At 44.2% G+C, this 7122-nt stretch overlaps 1 pseudogene; it reads left to right on the top strand.

Moving 5' to 3' along the window:
• The first annotated feature begins 553 nt into the window (after positions 1 to 553).
• LOC139706705 (zinc finger CCCH domain-containing protein 7A pseudogene) lies at positions 554 to 4307 on the top strand (annotated as a pseudogene).
• Positions 4308 to 7122: the final 2815 nt, after the last annotated feature.

The raw sequence follows: 7122 nt of genomic DNA, 5'->3' as shown, positions 1-7122 counted from the left end.
GTGATAAAAAGTAGGAGATTCAGTTAATGGAGAGGGAGATTGTTTCTTACTAGAGAATCAGGGAAATTTTCCTGACCCATATTTGAGCTCAATTTTAATGAATGGGAAAGACCCAGATGTGCCAGGAAAAGGCCTTATTTGGGAAGCAGTGAGTATAGGGACTGTTCATGGGACAGAGCTAACACATTTACCACACGTTCACTGTATGCCAGGAGTTGAGCAAAGCCCTTGAAATAATTACTTCATTTGATGGAGAAAACTGAGACACAGAGGTATTTACTACCTTGCTTGAAGTCACACAGCTTATGATAGAATAGATTGTAATTTGGGGCAGATATGTAATAGCTACAGATGCTAGATCATGAGGATATTACATGCCAAGCTTAGGTGGCAAATATATACAATTCTTGAAAGATTTTCTATAGCTCTTGTTCCCCAAAAGACTCAATGTGTATCTCTTATATTGCGGCTATATTTTCCATTCATCAAAGTGTTAGCTTTCTGTTATGATAGAATAACAGAGGGGCTCAGCCCCGCCGCGACCGTCGCCGGTCGCCGAGGGAAGCTGCGAGCGAGCGCCAGGCCTCTCCGCCGCCTCCGCGCCCCGCCGCCCGCGTCCGCCCGGCCGGCGCGCGTCCCGCAGATTGTTCATTTAGAAAGTGGATGTGTGGGGTAACATGTCCAGGGTGTCCGAGGAGAGGAGGAAGAGGCAGCAGAATATTAAGGAAGGACTGCAGTTCATACAGTCGCCGCTGTCATACCCAGGAACCCAGGAACAATATGCGGTGTATTTGCGTGCTCTCGTGAGAAATCTTTTTAATGAAGGAAATGATGTTTATCGGGAACGTGACTGGAACAGCTCGATAAGCCAGTACACAGAAGCTTTGAACATAGCTGATTATGCAAAGTCTGAAGAGATTTTAATCCCTAAAGAAATCATTGAAAAACTACATATAAATCGTATTGCCTGCTATTCTAACATGGGTTTTCATGATAAAGTGTTAGAAGATTGTAGTGCTGTCCTCACTTTCAATGCCAACAACTGCAAAGCTCTGTATCGGAAGGCTAAGGCTTTGAGTGACTTAGGAAGATACAAGGAGGCCTATGACGCTGTGGCCAAGTGCTCCCTGGCAGTGCCTCAGGATGAACATGTAATAAAACTGACTCAGGAGCTAGCTCAGAAATTGGGATTTAAAATAAGGAAAGCGTATGTTAGAGCCGAGCTCTCATTGAAATCCGTTCCTGGGGACGGGGCAACCAAGGCTGTGAACTATTCTGTGGAAGATATTGAGCCAGATCTGGTGACTCCGAGGCAAGAAGCACTTCCTGCTGTTTCCCTACCTGCGTCCAGTTTTCCTCATGACATAGGACGTGAGCTGGCCTCAGTTCCTATCGCGCCCTTAGCTTCTGTTTTGTCCCTGCAAGTGGAGGAGAACACTCTGCCCTCCTCAGTATTGGCAAATGGAGGGAAGCTGCCTTTCACGATGCCCGAGGCTTTTCTGGATGATGGAGACATGGTCCTTGGAGATGAGATCGATGACCTGCTTGATTCTGCCCCAGAAACTAACGACACTGTTATGCCGTCAGCCTTGGTCAGAGGACCGCTCCCGGCAGCCAGCCTCGCCCCCAGCTTGCCCTTTCCGGCATCTCTGCTGGGGACCTTGCCCGTTGGTGCGAGGTATACGCCTCCACCCTCCTTTGCAGATTTGTATCCACCTTTGACCTCATCCTTAGAAGATTTTTGTTCTTCTTTAAATTCATTTTCAATAAGTGAATCCAAACGAGATCTGCCCACCTCAACTTCTAGAGAGGGAACAACGCTTAACAACAGTAATTCTTCCCTTTCACTTATGAATGGACCAAGTAGTTTATTTGCTTCTGAGAGTTTCCCGGGAATTTCGAGTCAGCCTAGAAATGACTTTGGAAACTTTTTTGGAAGTGCGATTGTGAAACCGTCAACAGTGGTACCAAGACATCCCCTGGAGGGAACCCACGAGCTGAGACAAGCTTGCCAGATCTGTTTTGTAAAATCAGGCCCTAAGTTAATGGATTTCACTTACCATGCTAATACAGATCATAAATGTAAGAAAGATATTTTAATTGGTAGGATAAAGAATGTTGAAGATAAATCATGGAAAAAAATTCGTCCAAGACCAACAAAAACAAATTATGAAGGACCATATTATATATGTAAAGATGTCGCTGCGGAGGAGGAATGCAGGTACTCAGGCCACTGCATGTTCGCCTACTGCCAAGAAGAGATAGATGTGTGGACCTTGGAGAGGAAGGGGGCCTTCAGCCGGGAGGCTTTCTTTGGTGGCAATGGGAAGATCAGCCTCACCGTGTTCAGACTTCTGCAGGAGCATCTTGGAGAATTTATATTCCTTTGTGAGAAATGTTTTGATCATAAACCTAGAATGATAAGTAAAAGAAATAAAGATAATTCTACTGCTTGTTCTCACCCGGTTACAAAGCATGAATTTGAAGACAATAAGTGCCTTGTCCACATTTTGCGAGAGACAACGGTAAAGTACTCCAAAATCCGATCTTTCCACGGTCAGTGTCAGCTTGACCTGTGTCGACATGAGGTTCGCTATGGCTGTTTAAGGGAAGACGAATGCTTTTATGCCCACAGTCTTGTGGAACTGAAGGTCTGGATCATGCAGAATGAAACAGGTATTTCTCATGATGCGATTGCTCAGGAGTCTAAACGGTATTGGCGACATTTGGAAGCAAGTGTACCTGGAGCCCAGGTATTTGGCAATCAGATAATGCCTGGATCTCTTAATATGAGTATAAAATTTGTGTGTGCTCAGTGTCTGAGAAATGGTCAAGTCATTGAACCAGACAAAAACCGAAAATATTGTAGTGCAAAAGCTAGGCACTCGTGGACCAAGGAGCGCCGGGCCATGAGAGTGATGTCTTTTGAACGTAAGAAGTGGATAAACATCCGTCCTCTCCCCACAAAGAAACAAATGCCTTTACAGTTTGATCTGTGCAACCACATTGCTTCTGGAAAAAAATGCCAGTATGTTGGGAACTGCTCCTTTGCCCACAGTCCTGAGGAGCGAGAGGTGTGGACGTACATGAAGGAGAACGGGATACAAGATATGGAGCAGTTTTATGAACTCTGGCTAAAGAGTCAAAAAAATGACAAAAGTGATGATGTAGCCAGTCAGTCAAACAAGGAAAATGGAAAGCAGATTCACATGCCGACAGATTATGCTGAGGTCACCGTGGACTTTCACTGCTGGATGTGCGGGAAGAACTGTAACAGTGAGAAGCAGTGGCAGGGCCACATCTCTTCAGAGAAGCACAAAGAGAAGGTTTTCCACACTGAAGATGACCAGTACTGCTGGCAGCATCGCTTCCCCACAGGGTGTTTTAGTATTTGTGAGAGGTATATGAATGGCACCTGCACAGAAGGCAGCAGCTGTAAATTTGCTCATGGAAATGCTGAACTTCAAGAGTGGGAAGAAAGAAGAAACGCCCTCAAGATGAAGCTCAACAAAGCAAGAAAAGATCACTTAATTGCCCCAAATGATAATGACTTTGGAAAATATAGTTTTTTGTTTAAAGATTTAAACTAATATGCTGGCTTTTATGTAACCTAATCAGAGCATTGACCAGAAAAATTGAAAGTGTTCTGAGGCACATAGCAGAGGAGCTGCAGATTTTCTGCTTGTATTGGCGTGTATCGTTCCTCCTGAGCAGCAACCCACAGTAGGTAGGAAAACGGGCTGTTTAACAGGTCCGGCCAGGCTCTCACGGAGCCATTGGCATCAAATGGCGAAGTGACTGCTACCCGGGTGCCCTCTGTTGAACAGACTTTTGGATGAAGTGTGTTGGGAAGAGGATAAGGTTATGTCTAGGACGATTCTTTGAGTTGGTCCTGCAGATAAGAACCGTGACGGTAAGAGAATAAACACTGGTACTGGGATCAGAATACATGATGAATGAAGTTCTTTACATGTTTTAGCGGAATGAATTTGTTTAATATAATAAAGTTTGCTACTTATCTGTATGTAGGTTGCTAAAAAGGATTTTCTTAACTCAGATTTTAAGCCAAATAACCATTTAACACTAGTATATGTTAAATGGGGTATTTTTCTGTATTTGTATGTTTCACTATAATAAGGGAAGTGAGGATCATGTGCATCAAGACTATTTTGAAAAATAATCAGTTGAATCAAATTTTATTTCTTGGTCTTTTGCTGTTTAAATGATGATTTTGAAAGACTAAACTTGTACTGTTGGTATCGTGTAGTGTATGGACCAATATTGCCTGTAATAAAAAATTTTATATATATATAAAAAAAAAAAAGAATAACAGAATACCTGTAACAAAATACCTGACATCGCCAACTTGAATGGAGGGGTGGCTTATTTTGGCTCATGGTTTAGGATGTTTCAGTCCAGGGTTACTTGACCCTGGTGATTTTAGCCTGGTGACAAGGCAGCACAACATGACAAGGAACATATGACAAAGGCACCTATTGGCACCCAGGAAGCCAAGAGATATAGATTGGGGTTATCTTCAACACATGGGCCACAACACTGGTTTGGGAAATGTTGAAAACCTGGACTTTGAGGATGGTGGCGCACGCCTGTAACCCCAGAGACTCAGGAGGCTGAGGCAGAAGGATTGCAAGTTTAAGGCCAGCTTCATAGCCACTTAGTGATGCCCTAAGCAATTTTGGGACCCTGTCCCAAAATTTAAAAAAAATAATAATATTAAAAGATAAAAGAAAAACTGGACTTGGGCGGAAATGGAAATCAACTGCTGTGCTTTCTTCAGCACATGCTTCTCATCCTGAATATGTGGAACTCTGGAGTGAACCTAAGTGTGTGTGTGTGTGTGTGTGTGTGTGTGTGTGTAGGAGGTGGGGGGCACCCTTGCTATGGTTGGAACCTTCAACTCTGAAGGAGCAGACTGCAGACCCTTGCCACAGGTAGGCAACTGACGGGTCCAGACTGGTGGCCCACCACCCACTGCAAACTGAGAACAATAAACCCCATTATGTGGGAAATAGAAGAGTCTAGAACAAGGGTAGACAAGCCAGGGGTCAGCAAACCAGGCTGGCTTGCATTTAACATTTTGTCAAAGCAAATTCACATTAATTTATGGGTTTTTTTTCCATACAATAGCGATGATACTGACCAGTCACGGCAGTACAACAGAGACCATGTAGACCACAAAGCCTGAAATATCTGGCCCTTTTCAGATAAAGTTGCCAACCTCTGAAATAGAAAAACCGGAAAATCTTAGCATAATCCCATTGGAAGAAAGAATGTAATCATTCATTGTATTCCTCCCACTTCCCCACTCCCTCCCACCCATCCTCCCACATACACACAGTCAGAGTCTGAGCCCCAGAGTGGCCTACTATCACAGAACTGGTAAGGGAGTGTATTTGGGGTCCCTAATATTATATTAATGTTAGATTCATGCTCCTTCTATCACACCAATCCTAAAAGAGTCAAGTAACTGATTCTCTAATCACTCAATAATCCTGAAGACACTGGGCACCCAGCACCATGCTTTCTCAGAGTGCTATGGAGAATATGAGTGGCTGAAGGCTGGATTCCTTCCCTTCATGGTGTTAGGTAGCTACTCAGTCATGAGTGGGTGAGCAGAGACAGACTATGGAGGGTAACTGAAAGTCACAGGGAGCCTCATCTGACAGACAAGCACCTGGAATACGGGGCTGGGTATGTCAAAACCTCCCCTGGCCATAGCTATATCCCCTTAAGAAAAGGATGGTTTCAAGATGATGTCACTCCTTGCCAGGTAGCCTGGACCCTCCCTGATCACTGAAACTACATCACAACTCCATCATCCTGATAGGCAAAACATCAAGACCCTCACAAAGAAGAGTCAATCTCAAGAACCTGGGGTCAAGTAGACAGCAGAGTACAGGAGAAAAGTTGTGCAGCTACAGTTTCTGGAGAAGACCCAGCCCTGTAACAATGTGATCTACTCCAGAAGTGGTAGGAGACCTTATAGAGTAGAACTGCGCCTTAGCACCCTCAGCATCTGCAGGAAGATTATTCACCATCAAAATTTTCCTTAACACTCTCACAGGAGGGCCCCACCGTGGAAACTGACACTCATCAAAAGTGAGCCAAAGGCAGGGGTCAGCCCTCCAGGGCTGGGAGTGATTTCTGCTTTTTGGCAATGACTCAGATGAAGTTTCTGGTTTGTGTTTAGCAGCCATGTCATTCAGGATGCCTCATGGCACCCAGAGAGTGAGTCACAGTGAGGATACGGCAGCCTGTCACCCCCATCACACATGAAGACTGCCCGGGGTCTCTGCTTCCCAAGTAAAAGGCCAGGTGGCATTCCCACATCATTTAAATTACTTTTCTACTCTTCTTTCCCCTAAAGCTTGTGAAGTTAAATGAATGCAAGCAGGACTCCATGGAGTATTGGAAGCAATTTGAGAATGAGGTAGTGCATGGAAAAATTCTCAAGGTCTAGTAGAGATTGTGTTGGGGAGTGTGTGTGTTTGTGTGTGTGTGTTTGTGTGTGTGTGTGTGTGTGTAGGAGATGGGGACACAAATGTTCAGAGAGGCTGGGGATTTTTCTGAAGAGAAAAGTCTTTCTGGAAATAGCAGAACTGGATTTTGTATCTAAGATTGACAGAATCTTGTAATCTGAATGTCACTTGAGGGCCACTGATGCAGATTTAGCCCAAAGCAGAAAAGAAATCAACTTATAGCTTCTAGTCCTGTCCCCAAAACCACATAAAATAAGTTTTTATATCTTTTGTCATGGTGGTTCTTCAGGTGTATGCCTAAGGCAGTCAAAATGCCCTTCCCACCCCTTCTTCTGTCTTCCTGATCATGGAGTATGAATGTGTGATCATGGAGTATGGAATGTGTATGCCTGCACATGTGGCAGGCACGTGTGTGCACATGTACGTATGTATTTAGATGTATATGGGTGGGAAAGAGAGGGAAGTACAGCAGTTCCAAATTAGTAGCGCATAAAATGTAGGTGTAAGAGGGGGTTGAAAAAGGAGCAAGCTGAACTTCATGAGATATTATAAGCCAAGCAAAGATTGCTGGGATTTAGGTGGGAGGTGACATAGCCAGACTGGCAGTTTGGACAGATTATTC

The sequence above is a fragment of the Marmota flaviventris genome, chromosome 8 (assembly GCF_047511675.1).
Source record: "Marmota flaviventris isolate mMarFla1 chromosome 8, mMarFla1.hap1, whole genome shotgun sequence".
NCBI classification, from domain to species: domain Eukaryota; kingdom Metazoa; phylum Chordata; class Mammalia; order Rodentia; family Sciuridae; genus Marmota; species Marmota flaviventris.
The sequence above is the reverse complement of the archived record's forward strand: the minus strand, read 5'-3'. Positions and strand labels throughout refer to the sequence as shown.